This window comes from Balaenoptera borealis, assembly GCF_965194805.1.
Source record: "Balaenoptera borealis genome assembly, contig: HAP1_SCAFFOLD_1618, whole genome shotgun sequence".
NCBI classification, from domain to species: Eukaryota; Metazoa; Chordata; class Mammalia; order Artiodactyla; family Balaenopteridae; genus Balaenoptera; species Balaenoptera borealis.
In genome coordinates, this window is record NW_028122617.1 from 52,778 (window position 1) to 71,523 (window position 18,746).

Sequence of the window (18,746 nt, forward strand, 5' to 3'; positions counted from 1 at the left end):
TCCCTCTCTCTCTTTCCTCTCCCTCTTCCCTCTCCTCTCCCTCTGTCCCTGCCTCTCTCCCTGTGCCTGTTTCCCTGTCCTTGTTTCCGTGTTCCGCTCTGCCTCTACCTCTGTCTCTCCGTCTCTGGGAGGGAGTGAGGGAGATGGAGAGACGGAGGGAGAGGGAGAGTTGGAGGGAGAGGGAGAAGAGGGAGAAGAGGGAGGAGAAGGAGGGAGGCAGAGGGAGGGAGGGAGAGGTCTCTTCCTCCCTCCCTCTCCCTCCCTCCTTCTCTCCCTCACCCTCTCTCCCTCTCCATCCCTCCATCATTTTCCCTCCTGCTCCCTCTCCCTCCCTCTCCCTCTCCCTCTCTCCCTCCCAGAGAGGGAGAGACAGAGGGAGAGGGAGAGGGGGGAGAGAGGGACACGGAGAGGGAGGGAGGGAGACAGAGAGGGAAGCAGGCACCCTCTCTCCTTCTCCCTCTCCCTACCTCCTTCTCCAACTCCCCCTCTCCTTCGCTCCCTCCCTCTCCTCTCCCTCTGTCTCTCCCTCTCCCTCCCTCCCTCTAGGAGAGGGAGAGGAAGGGGGAGGGAGAGGGAGAGGGAGAGATGTCTCGCCCTCCCTCCCTCCCTCTCCCTCGCCCTTTCCCTTCCTCTCTCCCTCTCCCTCCCTCCTTCTCCCTCTCCCTCCCTCTGTCTCTCCCGCTCCCTCCGTCTCTCCCTCTCCCTCCGGCTCTCCCGCTCCCTCATTTCCTCTCAGAGAGGGAGAGATGGAGGGAGAGGCAGAGCTGAGGGAGAGGAGCAGAGGGAGGGGGGAGAGAGGGAGAGGGAGAGAGGGAGAGAAGAAGGAGAGAGGGAAAGGGAGGGAGGAAGAGACCTCTCTCTCTCTCCCTCTCTCCCCCCTCTCTCTCCTTCTCCCTCTCCCTTGTCTCTGCCTCTTCCTCCGTCTCTGGGAGTGAGGGAGATGGAGAGACGGAGGGAGTGGGAGAGTTGGAGGGAGAGGGAGAGGGAGGAGAGGGAGCGAGGGAGTGGGAGAGAGGGAGCGAGAGAGGGATAAAGGGAGGGAGAGAGGGATAGAGGGAGGGGGGGAGAGACGTCTTTGTCTTTCCTTCCCTCCCTCTATCCCTCTCTCACTCTCCCCCCTCCCTCTCCTACTCCCTCTCCCTCCACCTCCTTCCCTCTCCAGAGAGGGAGAGGGAGCAGGAGAGGGAGAGAGGGAGGGAGAGAGGGAAAGGGAGGGAGGAAGACACCTCTCTCTCTCTCCCTCCCTCCCCCCTCTCTCTCCCTCTCCCTCTCTCCCTCTCCCTTGTCTCTGCCTCTTCCTCTGTCTCTCCATCTCTGGGAGGGAGTGAGGGAGATGGAGAGAGGGAGGGAGAGAGGGAGGGAGAGAGGGAGAGAGGGAGGGAGGGAGAGATGCCTTTGTCTTTCCCTCCCTCCCTCTATCCCTCTCCCTCCACCTCCTTCCCTCTCCAGAGAGGGAGACAGAGAAGGAAGCAGGCACCCTCTCCAGAGAGGGAAGGAGGTGGAGGGAGAGGGAGAGGGAGAGGGAGAGGGAGAGGGAGCAGGAGAGGGAGAGAGGGAGGGAGAGAGGGAGAGAGGGAGAGAGGGAGAGGGAATGAGGTATCGGAAGAGCGGAACAGGGAAACAGGGACAGGGAAAGGGGGACAGGGAGAGAGGGAGAGGGAAAGAGGGAGAGGGAGAGAGGCAGAGGGAGAGATGGAGGGAGAGTGAGAGTGAGAAGCAGGGAGGTAGAGGGAGGGAGGGAAGGAGGGAGAGAGGGAGACAGAGAGGGAGAGAGGGAGAAGGGCTGATGGGGGCTCCCTCCCCCTCCCCTCCTCTCCCCACTGCTTTCTCTTTCTTCTGCTTCAACAAACACCAGGCGCCTTTTAGATCAGCCCTGAAGTCAACGTTGATGCTTGGACGGCTTGACCTCCCCGCTGCCTTCCAGCCCGGGACCACAGCTGGGAGATGAAGTCTGCGGGGCCCTGGGCGGCGGCGGCGGGCTGCACAGGCACCTCCTCTGACGCCCAATCTCTCCTCCTTTACGAGGCAGCCGCCAGCTCCCCTCCCTGACTCCCCAAGATTTGGGGCCTTTTTAATATGTGTCGATAATGCCATGAGCTACTATTTAACTTTTCCACGAGGACCCATCTCCCGAAATGCAGTGCTTTTCAGCCTTGGCTGCACTAGAGAACCCCCAGGGAAGGGAGAGACGTCTGCACCTCCCTCTCTCTCCCTCTCCCTCCTCCTCTCCCTCTCCTTCTGGGGTGATGCCCCATGAGCTCAGCTTCGCAGATGTTCCCCCCATCTCCTCTCTGTGCCTTGCGTGGGGTCTGGGCCTTCTCACTGTGGCCCGGGTACGGCCTTGACATTCAGACATCGGTTCCTGCAAGGACACTTGCGTTTGGTCCATACCGCGTGTGGCTGCAGTCTGTGCTTCTCCTGTTCAGCATCTTCAGTAGATGGGGGCTGTGCATGAGCCCTTCATCTTCCCCGCAGACACCACTGGTGCTTGCTCGGCCTCGTGGGTGATGTGGGGGGCGTGGGGGACAGTCCTGTGTCCCCACCTTCCTGGGCTGCAGACAGGCCACGTTGGTCCTGTGGTGACTGGGGGCTCCCAGGAGAACCCCACCGCAGAGCCGGAGAGGTGGCCCCAGAGAAGGTGGCGTACGCCTGGGGCCGGGCCTCACCAGCCAGCCCCGGGCCACCGGCAGCAACAGGCGTCTCGCCGTCCAGGGGGCTGGGTGTTCGGGCGCCGTGGGGATGACCTGCTGTCTGCACGGCAGCCGAGTCTGTATTGTTGAGCCCGGCGAGGCCCCTGGGTGGCTCCTGGAGAGCCTGGTCACATTTCTTCCTGCCCTTGGCCTTAGAGCTCATCACGGTTCACGCCGTTTCTGGTTCCAAAAGGACCTGTGTTCATAAAGACCACGTGTTAGGACAGCACCAAAGTGTCTAGAAATCCGGGCCAGGAGGAGGAGGGAGGGGGATTGGCTGTGCCCGCCAGTGGCCTGAGAGCCCTGCCCGCCCTCAGAGACCTGGCCCGGGGCCCGTGGGGAGGGCGTGGCCCACGGTCCCCAGCGCTGGCCGTCTCTGGGTTCCAGGAGAACTGCGCGATCCTCGGGGAGCTGGTAAGGCTGCAGGCTCAGAAGTCCCGCCTGCTGGGGTTCAGCACGCGTGCCGACTCCGTGCTGGAGATGAACATGGCCAAGACCAGCCCGGTGGTGGCCACTTTCCTAGGTAACCCCGCCTCCCCGAGTCCCAGTGGGGACAGGGGTCAGGTGGACCTTGACTGGACGTGGTGCTGCCTGAGACCCCACTGTGTCAGCCCTTGGGGGTCGCCTTCCCCAACCCTTCATTCTGCCTCGAGGGGCGTGGGGTGGGTGGCGGCTGGGAGGCTGCCACAGGGACATAGCCGAACCTCTCCCCTCCGCCCGCAGATGAGCTGGCCCAGAAGCTGAAGCCCCTCGGGGAGCAGGAGCGGCCGTGATCCTGGACCTAAAGAAGGCCAAGTGCCAGAGGCGGGGCCTGCACTTTGACGGGCCCATCAACGTCTAGGACCTGTGCTACTACACGAACCAGGGGGAGGAGACGCGCTACCACGTGGACCGGTACCTGCTCAATGAGTCCTTCCCCATGCAGGTGGTCACGCGCGGGCGGCTGGGCATCTCCCAGGAGCTGCTGGGGCTGACCTTCGACCTGGAGGAGGGTGCCAACGTGTGTCACGAAGATGTGAGGCTCTACATGGTCCGGGACGCGGCCGCGGACAAGGTCATCCATCGGCAAGTTCTACCTGGACCTCTACCCTCGGTGCATGCGTGGGGTAACCTGTCGGCCGTGGGCCAGGGCTCCTCTGTGGAAGCGGGGCCTCACCCGCGTCCCTCCCCAGGGAAGGGAAGTCCGGGCACATGGCCTGCTTTGGCCTGCAGCCGGGCTGCCTGCAGCAGGATGGGAGGCGCCAGATTGCCATCGTGGCCATGGTGGCCAACTTCACCAAGCCTACGCCCAACCCGCCCTCCCTGTTGCAGCATGATGAGCTGGAGACCTACTTCCATGAGTTCTGGCAAGCGACGCACCAGCTCCGCTCCCAGGTGGGTGCGGGCGCGGGGCTGCAGGCAGGGGGCGGGGAGGGCCCGGGCTCTCCCGTGGTTCTCAGGCAGGCCCTCGCCACGGGATTCTTCCGCTGATGTCACCCCGCACGTGGTGACGCCCTCGGTGTCAGTTTCCATCATCAAACCCCACGCACAGGGTGTGTTAAAAAACGGAAGTGGATGTCCTCGAGACTCTGGAGGCTGGAAGCCGCAGATCAAGGAGTCAAGACTGGTTCCCTGCATGTTAAATACGTGTATTCAAGAGTTGCCTTTAAAAAGACAAAAGAAAAGAAAAGAACATTGCATGCAAGTCTGGTGACAGGCGGTGATGAGAACCAGAGGGTAGGCTCTGGGGCCAGGAGCGCCACGCCCTGTGAGGCCCTGGGGCTGCTGCCAGTCTCGGTGGAGGCTCAGCAAGTCCCAGGGACTTCCCCACGGGGGGGGGGGTCCCCAGCTGAGCGTCTGGGCCCAGGACCCAGTGCTCGTTCAGTCTTCCTGCGGTCAGCCCTTCGTCCTGAGAGCGATGCTCTCACAGGCTGCACCGGAGCGCGTGGGGACACTTTACTGAGCTGTGCAGCCGTCACTACTGCCCTGTTTTGGAACATTTCCCTCACCCCAAAAGTGTCCCTCACGCCTTTAGTTATCATTCCCTCCCCTCCCCTGCCCCTGACCACCAGGAACCCACTCTGACTCTGTGGATCTACCTGTTCTGGAAGTTTCCCCTCAGTGGGGTCACACCCTGTGTGTCCTTCTGTGTTTGATGTCTCTCGCTGAGCATCGTGTTCTCAGGGTGTATCCACGTGGCAGCGAGTGTCAGGGCTTCACACCTTTGCGTGGCTGAGGGCCGGAAAAAAGACAAACGACAAGAAAGGCACGTTACCTGCGACTCTGGCGACAGCCGGTGATGAGAACCAGAGGGAAGGCTCTGGGGCCGGGAGCGCCGCGCCCTGTGAAGCCCTGGCGTTGCTGCCAGTCTCGGTGGGGCACGGGCAGCGCCGTCCCCTGGAGCTGCTGGCCAACTCATCAAGTCCCAGCTGGCCAACCCCGGTGCGGTCGGGCCGAGGGAAAGGAAAGGGGCTCCCGGACCGCCCGGCTGGAAAGCGCGGCCTGCACACAGTGCCAGCCCCCCGTCTCCTTCCTCCCGCCCTCCAGGCCTCTTCAACCTGCGCCAGATCGTCCTGGCCAAGGTGGACAAGGCCCTGCACACGCAGACGCCCGCGGACCCGGCCCAGGAGAATGCCCGCCTCTGCCAGGAGGTCCTCGGGGTCCCAGCCACGCCAGGTAGCCAAGTGCACGCCGGGCCCACCTTAGCGGTCGGTTGGCGGCTACTGCCCAGGTCAAGAGGATCCTCTGGTGGTGTGTGAAGGGGGACCGACTGACGGGCTCTGGCCGAGGCCCGCTGACCTCTGGCCTCTTCCTGCCTCGGTTCCTGGCCTGGTCCCTCCAGCTGTGGCCCGCGGAGTCCGAGGGTGGGGTGGGTGTATCTGCACGTGCTTTCTGGAGAGCCTGGAAGAGGCAGGAGAGGGCTTCATATCCCGGACGGAACGCGTCGACGAGGTTTGCCCGTGCGTGTCGGTGCGGAGACGCAGTTCACTCCCTCGTGAGCGCTTGAACCCGCGCTCTCCCCGTGCTGGAAGGTGAGCCCTGACTCATCCCTCAGAGCCTCGGGCAGCTGACCTTGTAAGAGGCTTAGGGGTGAACCCTCGTGAGCTTCAGCAGAAAGTCGGCAAAAATTTATTGGTGTCCCTCCACTGAGTTGCCCGCCAGGTCCCCGTTTTCTAGAAGTGTTGGGCCAATACTCCCTCTAGTGGCAGGGGACTCAGACAGGGCTGCTTTGAGGCCCCCTCTCTGGGGAAGGGGCACGGAGCGGCCAGGGGGCCGGGCAGGAGCTTCTCCGCGTGTGTCCCAGGGACCCACCTGCTTGCGACCTTCGGCCACCTGGCAGGAAGCTACGACGCCCAGTCCTATGGCTACCTGTGCAGCGAGGTGTACTCCGCGGACACGTTCCACACACGTTTCAAGCGGGAGGGCGTCCTGAGTGGCAAGGTGAGAGGCCGGTCTGCACGGAGGTCCTTGGCCTGGGCCTAGATGCTTGTGCCGCCCGCCTGGGCCTGCCAGGCTCTGAGGGCCCTGCCCTGGACCCCCTGCTCCCCTGCTCCCCTGCCCTTTGTTGAGTCACAGCAGAGGTGGCCACACCCACACCCTCAGTGAAGGGGGTGCTCCACCCTCCTGCAGCCCCACCCCCTCTCGTCAGGTTGCCATGGACTACAGAAGCTGCATTCTGAGGCCAGGGGGCTCCGAGGATGCCAAGGGCATGGTGAAGCTCTTCCTGGGTTGTGACCCCACGCAGGACGCCTTCCTCCTGAGCAAAGGGCTGCAGGTTGAGGGCTGCAAGCCGCCGGCCTGCTGAAGGCACGGGGTTTTGCCCACCCAGGCGGACCGGGTGCCTTAGCGCCCCGTCGGGGCGGGGGAGGGGCCGCGTGTCCTCCCAGCCCCTGAGTCCCCGGTGGCCGGCCTAGGCCAAAAGTCTCCACCTGGAAGTGTCTGGAGAGCCTGGCATCAAGGCTCCCCCTTGTTGCACTAATGCAATCCCTTCCTGGGGAGCTTTCCTGGTAACAAAACGGTTCTTTGAAAACGCAGCCGTTAATAAAAAGACTCTACTCCTGGTCTCTGCCTGCCGTCCCTTCCACCACAGGAGTGGCATGGGGGCCGTCACACCGGGGGGAGTTCTGACCTTGGTCGGGGATCAGCCCTGGGGCCGTGGTGACGCGTCTGGGTCACTGGGAGACGGCTGAGCTGTGGGGTGAGTTCAGACGGGGATGGTGCCCTGCACCCCGGCCGGGCAGGCTCTCCAGTGAGGGGGTGTCAGTTTCCTGCCAGCCTCTCGCCCGTCACTGTTTGGCATCTCGGGGGCTGTGATTGGCTGGAGCTGGTTCTGGCGGTGGGCACAGCTGTGGGAAGCCCGGCTGTGGCTGTCCCTGTCCCCGTGTCCTGTCCTCCTGCTCAAGGCCGGCCGGCTGGCTCCCTCTGATCATCGGCAGCTGCTGAAGTCTGGACCACAGCAGGGGGCTGCCTTCCTGGGTCCTAGCGATTCTTCCCAAAGGCCTTAGGGATGTGTTTTGGTGGCAGTAGGAATTCAGAGAGGGTGCTGCACCACTGGAGCGGTAGGGTGGCTCTGGACCATCCCGTGTGTCCTTCCCGGGCCTTTGAGCTCCTCGGGAGCCCTGCCTCCGGCCCTTCGCCCCCACAAAGGACGCCAGGCAGCGGAGCGAGCGCGCGGGCGGCGCCCCGACCTTCTCCCCGTGGCCCAGGCGGGCAGGCCGTGCCACGCTCTGCCCTCCCCTCAGCCTGCCCGCCCGTTCTCACCCGCCCTAGGGCAGTCGGTTGTGGACCAGGCTGTGGTGTCTGCCCTTCTGCAGCCCCGGCTCAGCTCCCTGCACCCACTTCGGTGCCTTCTGTGTTCTGGGCTGGTCGCAGGCCCAGAGCCGGTGGGCAGGCACCCCGTGGCCGGGAGGGCTGTTCGTGTGAATTCCCTGGGGCTTGAAAAGGAGCACAGCCGGCCTTCCATCAGGCACCTCTCGATGGATATGGAAGGGGCGTGTCGGGGCCTGGGGGCCGCTCGTCTTCCTGTGCACCGAGCCCCCAGATGGTCCCCGTGCAAAATCCAGGTGTGGCGTTGGCACCCCAGCCGTGCACCGGGCAGTCCGTGGCGGGCGACACAGGCCTCGGGCTGGTGGGCCACAGGGTTCCTGAGCGGCAGGTCAGGACTGAGAGGGTGAGGCCTTTCCCCGGGTCCAGGGCCCAGGCTGATGCCGGCTGGAGGCCCCTCCGCTCACCGCCCGCAGCCCCCAGCCCCTGCCCTCACGGGAGCCCCCAGGGCTGAGCTCAGGGGTTGGGTGCCCAGGCTCCCCGGTAGCCCAGCCCGTTCCCAGTCCTCCGTGGTCACTGAAGGACTTGGAAGCAGGTTGCCCCGCAGAGACTGCTGTTCTCCGAGCCCTGGGCAGGGGGCAGGGAGGACGGGCACAGGGCCCTGCGGGGCATGGTCGCCGGAGCAGCTCCACACAGTAAGTAAGAGCATCTCACCAAAAACAGTGCGTTTCTCCAGCCGCCCCGGGACCTGAGCTCAGGTCCTGGGGCAGGAAGGGGCAGCACTGCAGCTGTTAGCTGTCACTGGGGGTCGACTGTGGCCCGGTGCCACCTCTTAGATCGTCCCCCGTCCCCTTCCGGGGTTGCGACCGGACCCCTGCCAATCGGGTTCTCACTCCTCCCCATCCCCTACGCCTGCTCCACGAAGGTGGAAGGAACACATTTTTAAAAAGGCTGGAGCCTGGGCTTCCCTGCTGGCGCAGTGGTTAAGAATCCGCCTGCCAATGCAGGGGTCAAGGGTTCAAGCCCTGGTCCGGGAAGTTCCCACACGCCGCGGAGCAATGAAGCCCGTGCGCCACAACTACTGAGCCTGCGCTCTAGAGCCCAAAAGCCACAACTACTGAGTCCTCGTGCCCCAACTACTGAAGCCCGCGCGCCTAGAGCCCGTGCTCCGTAACAAGAGAAGCCACCGCAATGAGAAGCCCACGCACCGCAACGAAGAGTAGCCCCCGCTCACCGCAACTGGAGAAAGCACACACGCAGCAAGGAAGACCCAATGCAGCCAAAAATAAATAAATTAAATAAATAAATAAATTTTTAAAAATCATATTAAATACCTATCAATGAGATTTTAAGAAATAGTCAGGACCAGAGCCTCCCATCAAGCCTCTTAGATAGCCTCAACCACCAGAGGGCAGACAGCAGAAGCAAGAGAAACTACAATCCTGCAGCCTGTGGACCAAAAACCACAGTTACAGAAAGATAGAGAAGATGAAAAGGCAGAGGGCTATGTACCAGATGAAGGAAGAAGAAAAAACCCCAGAAAAACAACTAAATGAAGTGGAGATAGGCAACCTTCCAGAAAAAGAATTCAGAATAATGATAGTGAAGATGATCCAGGACTTCAGAATAAGAATGGAGGCAAAGATTGAGAAGATGCAAGAAATGATTAACAAAGGCCTAGAAGAATTAAAGAACAAACAAACAGAGATGACCAATACAATAACTGAAATGAAAACTACACTAGAAGGAATCAATAGCAGAATAACTGAGGCAGAAGAACGGATAAGTGACCTGGAAGACAGAATGGTGGAATTCACTGCTGCGGAACAGACTAAAGAAAAAAGAATGAAAAGAAATGAAGACAGCCTAAGAGACCTCTGGGACAACATTAAATGCAACAACATTCGCATTATAGGGGTCCCAGAAGGAGAAGAGAGAGAGAAAGGACCAGAGAAAATATTTGAAGAGATTATAGTCGAAAACTTCCCTAACATGGGAAAGGAAATAGCCACCCAAGTCCAGGAAGTGCAGAGAGTCCCATACAGAATAAACCCAAGGAGAAACACGCCGAGACACATAGTAATCAAAGTGGCGAAAATTAAAGACAAAGAAAAATTATTGAAAGCAGCAAGGGAAAACCAACAAATAACATACAAGGGAACTCCCATAAGGTTAACAGCTGATTTCTCAGCAGAAACTCTGCAAGCCAGAAGGGAGTGGCATGATATACTTAAAGTGCTGAAAGGGAAGAACCTACAACCAAGATTACTCTACCCAGCAAGGATCTCATTTAGATTTGATGGAGAAATCAAAAGCTTTACAGACAAGCAAAAGCTACGAGAATTCAGCACCACCAAACCAGCTCTACAACAAATGCTAAAGGAACTTCTCTAAGTGGGAAACACAAGAGAAGAAAAGGACCTACAAAAACAAACCCAAAACAATTAAGAAAATGGTCATAGGAACATACATATCGATAATTACCTTAAACGTGAATGGATTAAATGCCCCAACCAAAAGACATAGACTGGCTGAATGGATACAAAAACAAGACCCATATATATGCTGTCTACAAGAGACCCACTTTAGACCTAGGGACACATACAGACTGAAAGTAAGGGGATGGAAAAAGATATTCCATGCAAATGGAAATCAAAAGAAAGCTGGAGGAGCTATACTCATATCAGATAAAATAGACTTTAAAATAAAGAATGTTACAAGAGACAAGGAAGGACACTACATAATGATCCAGGGATCAATCCAAGAAGAAGATATAACAATTATAAATATATATGCACCCAACATAGGAGCACCTCAATACATAAGGCAACTGCTAACAGCTATAAAAGAGGAAATCAACAGTAACACAGTAATAGTGGGGGACTTTAACACCTCACTTACACCAATGGACAGATCATCCAAAATGAAAATAAATAAGGAAACAGAAGCTTTAAATGACACAATAGACCAGATAGATTTAATTGATATATATAGGACATTCCATCCAAAAACAGCAGATTACACGTTCTTCTCAAGTGCGCACGGAACATTCTCCAGGATAGATCACATCTTGGGTCACAAATCAAGCCTCAGTAAATTTAAGAAAATTGAAATCATATCAAGCATCTTTTCTGACCACAACGCTATGAGATTAGAAATGAATTACAGGGAAAAAAAAACGTAAAGAAGACAAACACATGGAGGCTAAACAATACGTTACTAAATAACCAAGAGATCACTGAAGAAATCAAAGAGGAAATAAAAAAATACCTAGAGACAAATGACAATGAAAACACGACGACCCAAAACCTATGGGATGCAGCAAAAGCAGTTCTAAGAGGGAAGTTTATAGCTATACAAGCCTACCTAAAGAAACAAGAAAAATCTCAAGTAAACAATCTAACCTTACACCTAAAGAAACTAGAGAAAGAAGAACAAACAAAACCCAAAGTTAGCAGAAGGAAAGAAATCATAAAGATCAGAGCAGAAATAAATGAAATAGAAACAATGAAAACAATAGCAAAGATCAATAAAACTAAAAGTTGGTTCTTTGAGAAGATAAACAAAATTGATAAGCCATTAGCCAGACTCATCAAGAAAAAGAGGGAGAGGACTCAAATCAATAAAATCAGAAATGAGAAAGGAGAAGTTACAACAGACACCGCAGAAATACAAAGCATCCTAAGAGACTACTACAGGCAACTTTATGCCAATAAAATGGACAACCTGGAAGAAATGGACAAATTCTTAGAAAGGTATAACCTTCCAAGACTGAACCAGGAAGAAACAGAAAATATGAACAGACCAATCACAAGTAATGAAATTGAAACTGTGATTAAAAATCTTCCAACAAACAAAAGTCCAGGACCAGATGGCTTCACAGGTGAATTCTATCAAACATTTAGAGAAGAGCTAACACCCATCCTTCTCAAACTCTTCCAAAAAATTGCAGAGGAAAGAACACTCCCAAACTCATTCTATGAGGCCACCATCACCCTGATACCAAAACCAGACAAAGACACTACAAAAAAAGAAAATTACAGACCAGTATCACTGATGAATATAGATGCAAAAATCCTCAACAAAATACTAGCAAACAGAATCCGACAACACATTAAAAGGATCATACACCACGATCAAGTGGGATTTATCCCAGGGATGCAAGGATTCTTCAACATACGCAAATCAATCAATGTGATACACCATATTACCAAATTGAAGAATAAAAACCATATGATCATCTCAATAGATGCAGAAAAAGCTTTTGACAAAATTCAACACCCATTTCTAATAAAAAAAACTCTCCAGAAAGTGGGCGTAGAGGGAACCTACCTCAACATAATAAAGGCCATATATGACAAACCCACAGCAAACATCATTCTCAATGGTGAAAAACTGAAAGCATTTCCTCTAAGATCAGGAACGAGACAAGGATGTCCACTCTCACCACTATTATTCAACATAGTTCTGGAAGTCCTAGCCACGGCAATCAGAGAAGAAAAAGAAATAAAAGGAATACAAATTGGAAAAGAAGAAGTAAAACTGTCACTGTTTGCGGATGACATGATACTATACAAAGAGAATCCTAAAACTGCCACCAGAAAACTGCTAGAGCTAATCAATGAATATGGTAAAGTTGCAGGATACAAAATTAATGCACAGAAATCTCTTGCATTCCTATACACTAATGATGAAAAATCTGAAAGAGAAATTAAGGAAACACTCCCATTTACCATTGCAACAAAAAGAATAAAATACCTAGGAATAAACCTACCTAGGGAGACAAAAGACCTGTATGCAGAAAACTATAAGACACTGATGAAAGAAATTAAGGATGATACCAACAGATGGAGAGATATACCATGTTCTTGGATTGGAAGAATCAACATTGTGAAAATGAGTATACTACCCAAAGCAATCTACAGATTCAATGCAATCCCTATCAAATTACCAATGGCATTTTTACGGAGCTAGAACAAATCATCTTAAAATTTGTATGGAGACACAAAAGACCCCGAATAGCCAAAGCAGTCTTGAGGGAAAAAAATGGAGCTGGAGGAATCAGACTCCCTGACTTCAGACTATACTACAAAGCTACAGTAATCAAGACAATATGGTACTGGCACAAAAACAGAAACATAGATCAATGGAACAAGATAGAAAGCCCAGAGATTAGCCCACGCACCTATGGTCAACTAATCTATGACAAAGGAGGCAAAGATATACAATGGAGAAAAGACAGTCTCTTCAATAAGTGGTGCTGGGAAAACTGGACAGCTACATGTAAAAGAATGAAATTAGAATACTCCCTAACACCATACACAAAAATAAACTCAAAATGGATTAGAGACCTAAATATAAGAGTGGACACTATAAAACTCTTAGAGGAAAACATAGGAAGAACACTCTTTGACATAAATCACAGCAAGATCTTTTTTGATCCACCTCCTAGAGTAATGGAAATAAAAACAAAAATAAACAAGTGGGACCTAATGAAACTTCAAAGCTTTTGCACAGCAAAGGAAACCATAAACAAGACGAAAAGACAACCCTCAGAATGGGAGAAAATATTTGCAAATGAATCAACGGACAAAGGATTAATCTCCAAAATATATAAACAGCTCATTCAGCTCAATATTAAAGAAACAAACACCCCAATCCAAAAATGGGCAGAAGACCTAAATAGACATTTCTCCAAAGAAGACATACAGACGGCCACGAAGCACATGAAAAGATGCTCAACATCACTAATTATTAGAGAAATGCAAATCAAAACTACAATGAGGTATCACCTCACTCCTGTTAGAATGGGCATCATCAGAAAATCTACAAACAACAAATGCTGGAGAGGGTGTGGAGGAAAGGGAACCCTCTTGCACTCTTGGTGGGAATGTAAATTGATACAGCCACTATGGAGAACAATATGGAGGTTCCTTAAAAAACTAAAAATAGAATTACCATATGACCCAGCAATCCCACTACTGGGCATATACCCAGAGAAAACCGTAATTCAAAAAGACACATGCACCCGAATGTTCACTGCAGCACTATTTACAATAGCCAGGTCATGGAAGCAACCTAAATGCCCATCAACAGACGAATGGATAAAGAAGTTGTGGTACATATATACAATGGAATATTACTCAGCCATAAAAAGGAACGAAATTGAGTCATTTGTTGAGACGTGGATGGATCTAGAGACTGTCATACAGAGTGAAGTAAGTCAGAAAGAGAAAAACAAATATCGTATATTAATGCATGTATGTGGAACCTAGAAAAATGGTACAGATGAGCCAGTTTGCAGGGCAGAAGTTGAGACACAGATGTAGAGAATGGACATACGGACACCAAGGGGGGAAAACTGCTGTGGGGTGGGGATGGTGGTGTGCTGAATTGGGCGATTGGGATTGACATGTATACACTGATGTGTATAAAATTGATGCCTAATAAGAACCTGCAGTATAAAAAAACAAACAAAACAACTAATACTAAACTTTCATTGGGTTATTTGTATGGAAATATGTTAATATAAATGTTTCAGACATTACATGAAATTTCTAAAAATCTTATATTTGTATGTGTATGGAAATATGTATGGAAATATGTTAATATAAACGTTTCAGACATTACATGAAATTTCTAAAAATCTTATATGTTCTGGTATAATGTTATATGTAATAATCCTAGTTATTACTTTAAAATGTATATCTCAGAAATAACTAATTTTCTTGTCAACTGCATTATTATGAACTTTCATCAAATCTTTAACCGTGGTCATTTTTAAGTCTTTTGTCATAAAGAAAAAAAAAAAAAAAAGACATAGTCAGTTAGTTAGTTAGTTAATTGTGCCGGGTCTTAGTTGCCACAGGCCAGCTCCTTAGTTGTGGTAATGAGATATTTTATATTCTTTTTTGTTCCTGAACAAAGGCCTCAGAATCCAGTATTTATTTGATAATGCTCACAGCATAGCTCAGCACGGAATAGCCACATTGTTTTTCTTTGGCTGCTATGTACCAAACAGCCTCTTGTACTGTTTTACCAAATGCATGTATTTAATACCTGTTTTAAAAAACATAGTGAGATCTCAAAACTTGAAATTGACTAAAGTAAGATTCTCTCTGTAGTACTACTTCTTTGACCAACACCACCTGATAACACCGGTGTGGTGCGCTGAGCCTTACTCTAGCATATCGGGATACACCCTGTTTCGACAAGTGTTCATCCTCCAAGTCCCCAAGGCCTCTCACACACTGCCAGTGAAACTGCTTCCTGCTTGGGAAAGAGTGCCCCAGTTCGTTTCTTTAGAAGCTTGAAGGCTATGTAAGCCCTCCAAAAGGTTAGAGGGCAAAGAACAACTCTAAAACTGGCACATTTGTTTAAAGAAAAAGACTTGTCAATATTACAAGAGCCAGCTTGCTTTCACTTGTGACACGTTTTCTTAGGAGGCAAGGGATGTGGCCATGTGACTTGGACAAGCTGTTTCCCTCTGTCTCAGTGTCCCACCTGTGAGTGGGTAGTCTGACGAAGCTTAATTACAGACATCTGAATAACGATCATGAACAGTGGCATCTAATTTCCAAAATAAAAACAGGAGAATGAGTATGTCTTTCACAACAGGACGTCAAGTCTACCTCAAAGATATTGGTAGCCTTGAGTCCACTGCTTCTCACTGAGTGCAACTGTGCCCCCCAGGGGACATCTGGGGAAGTCTGAAGGTGATTTTGGCTGTCACAACTGGGAGGAGAGAGAGGGAATGTTACGGGCACCTAGTGAGTAAGAGGTCGGGACCTTGCTAAGCACTCTACGATGCACAGGACTCACACACCACAGCAAAGGTTTATCTGGCCCCAAAAGTCAATGCCTTGGTTGAGAAACCCTGCCTTAGAGCAAACCACGGATACTCATCTTTAGCAGGTAACAGGGCATTTACTACCCACCTGTAAACCTACAGACTTCCCGACTTACACAGCTAATCCTGTGGCAGGAATGAAATAGAGAGCGTGTGACCATCTGGTAGTACCTAGGTTTGCCGCTCAAGTCACATGAGACAGTGCTAGAGACTGACATTTTCTATATTGGAGGTCTTTGGCAAGCCACCAGTTTTCTAACCTAAAAAGTCTAAGCAGCATTATTACAATACACATAATAACACGACAATTCTGCTTTTATAGAGAAATTCGATGTGGGAAAGGAGCTTATCTGACATCAGAAGCAAATGCTTTGAACACATCACACCTGCTGGTTCGACTGTCAAATCTTGACAGCTGGAGACGTAGGAAGGTAGACAGGAGAGAACAGACCAAAGTTACGGGCCTGCTGAGTCCTCGGGGCGAACCATAATACACTTCGTACTGCCCTGGGTCCAGGGGTGTGTTCTAACACCCTCTCAGTCACTTACGGTCCATAGACAGACCAAGTATAAATTCACAATTACCAGCAAGTGTACCAAAAAAAGGCAGAGTTAAGAAACTTAAATGCGAGCCCTACCTGGTCTTTTTCTTCTTCATCGACAGAATCATCCGATTTTGCTTTTTCAGGGTCTTCCTCAGGTTTCCGTTTGGCAGGCCTGTCACACACACACACAGTAAAGCCAACTGTTAGCTCACCAGACCCTAGACCTCCAGTGGGCACGAAACAACTCATATTCCTCCCTACCAAGAGTACCCTCTCTTTGGAAAGATTCAGGGCATGGTCCCCTCTTCCCTCTGAGAAGCCCTTTTTGCCAGGACATTAAAAGAAGCTTCGAGCTTAATGTTTCTTTGGATGACAGGTTTAGAATACCACCATTTTGCAAACCTTAAGAAATAATGGATCTAGACTTTGATCAATGGCTGCTAGAATCACCGAAGAGACATTACATGCCTCTGATGGACAGCCCCATGCCGTCAATGAAGTCTCACAAAATAAAGCTGGAATCTGATCAAGACTCTAGACCTAACTACCAGTTTACAGAAAACTGGAGGCAAGGGAACACACTAACCACCAAAACGATGCAGTCGGCCAGACCTAGAAGCTATTAGAAAAAAAGACCTATTTTCTTTAAATCAATGGCAAGAAGATAAGGAATCTATCACTCGAAAGGCTTAAGGAGCAAATCAACCAAACTCTGTTACACAAGGGGAAGAATGAACACTGCTATATATTTGTTAGTAAGGAACTGTTACACTTTATAAGGCCTGTTTTGTCTTCTTCAAAAGACTGTTTGCTAGATGTTAGCCATTATGGCAAAATATGAATAAAAAACTTGTCAGAGAAAGAGACCTTGTCATCTAGAAATATAGTATGTGTGGATAAGATGACATGTCCGATTTGCTTCAAAGTAACCCAGCTGGGAGGAGATGGGTGTGTATGGAGCTGTAATCCATTTGGAATAATTTTCACTTGGAGCATATGGGGGTATAGATGAAACCACAGCCAGGAGATGTTAACTGTTGACACTGGGTGATAGGTACACAGGGGTTCATTTTACTATCCTTGGTAATTCTGTGTATGTACATTTGAAGTTTCCTATGTGAAGAGTAAAAACGGATGAGATCTTCAGAAATGCTGTTCACGAATGTCTGATAACAGAATATCAAAAGGAAAACCGAAGCAATGTGGAAGTCAGAATTACTAAGTTACATCCTACGAATTTATATGTGTTTTACCAAAAACCGTTGGCCCCTAAAATGGGGGCTGTCCATTCATTATATACTGACCTCCTTGTGAAATGAGATGTGATGGTGGTCTGCCTGGTAGTTTGCCTTCTAATCCTGGGGCTAGATGAGACTTCAGCTGCTTAAAGAAAAAGAAACAAAAAAGCCACTATGAATAAAGAGTTCACAGCCAAGGTACAGTTCTTCAGCATTACCAAGCTGGTGCAGAGACCAGGTTCTGAGGATTAAGTAACCTTCTCTTCTTATTCTAAGCAACCACCATCTTGATAAACTCCTCAAATTAGCACCTGCCAGTCTGCTGGGCCATTTTAACACAAGCTCTTGTATGAGGGGCCCAACCCTGAGACGCACAAGGAAACAGAGCCTCCGTTTATTTCGTCAAAAGATGAAGTGGCCAAGCACCTGACCTGCGCTCAAGTCCCATGCTCTTTTTTTAAAAATTCCAGAAGAGTTACTCTGACTACAAGTGGGGAAGGAGTCTAAGAATAAATGCTTAGCTTAAACAGGCATGTAACTTACAAGTCATAGATATCAGCAGCTCCTGTTATCTTATACCTCATAAATTCAACCGCATTTGGGGATCTAATGCTCTATAACTTGGTTGAAGACAAAAATTTAAAGTATATATCTAAGCTAGTTAGACGTATACACAAGAGGGAATTCCACGGCGGTCCAGCGGTTAAGACTCGGCACTCTCACTGCCAAGGGCCGGGGTTCGATCCCTGGTTGGAGAACTAAGATCGTACAAGCCGAGCAACACAGCCATCCCCCCACCAAAAAAAAGGATACACAAAAAAACAAGTACTGCCGGTGGAGGGGTTGTGTGTGGGGGGAACAGACAGACCCTATGGCGCCAAGTCTGTCCTCCCCTTAGGTGGTACCAGATTCCAACGAGGTCAAACGAGTCAAGCGCTCTTACAGTTTGTTTCTCCATCGGACTTGCTTCTCCTGGGCATGCAAAGTTTGGAAACAGGTTTGGGGGACTTGTTTTTCTCTGCTATTTCCACTCTGCGCTCCTCACCACTTGTCTGGCTCCCGTTTTCTAGACAGCCGTTCACTTCCCAACTGAAAGCATGAGCTCTGTTCTCCAAGGACAAATCTTTATTTAAAAGGGATCTGACTTGAGCCAGGTAGCCCTCCTACAGCAGGAAAGGATCATTTAAGTAGCAGTGAATGTAAACAAGGGGCCATGAGAGAATAAGGAAACACATGCGCTTCCTTCATAACCATCAGGGAACAGGGAGAGGTGGGATTATTCTGCCTCCCTGGTCACAGACAAGTTACATGGGAGGAAACGTTTTCTAGCCGCCGGGATGCTGACGACTTACCTCTGATAATTCTTCTCTATGTAGTTTGGTTTTCAAGTCACATAACTGATTCTTTATTTCTGTCTGCAGAAATTCATGCAAGAGATTCCATTTCTCCTTCATGCATTCCTAAGGGAAGGACAGAGGTTTACAAGTCTCCACATTCCCAAGGTAGGAACCAATGGACTAATACACAAATAGTTACACTGCCTGGTCACATAACAATGACTGAATGGCAGGCAATGCTGAGTCGGCCAAAAAGAAAACTAAATATTCACAAGACATGTTCCTGATGTTTCCGTTAAGATCATATCACACCATCTCCAGAGTGGTGACAAATGGAAAGATTA

General features: G+C 50.8%; 1 long non-coding RNA gene across 1 annotated transcript; it reads right to left on the reverse strand.

Moving 5' to 3' along the window:
* Positions 1-15,732: 15,732 nt before the first annotated feature.
* LOC309622136 lies at positions 15,733-18,218 on the reverse strand. Its single transcript, XR_014240539.1, has 3 exons — positions 18,009-18,218; positions 17,132-17,207; positions 15,733-15,999 (listed from the first exon to the last, which is right to left on the reverse strand). It is a non-coding gene; the product is annotated as an uncharacterized lncRNA (long non-coding RNA).
* Positions 18,219-18,746: the final 528 nt, after the last annotated feature.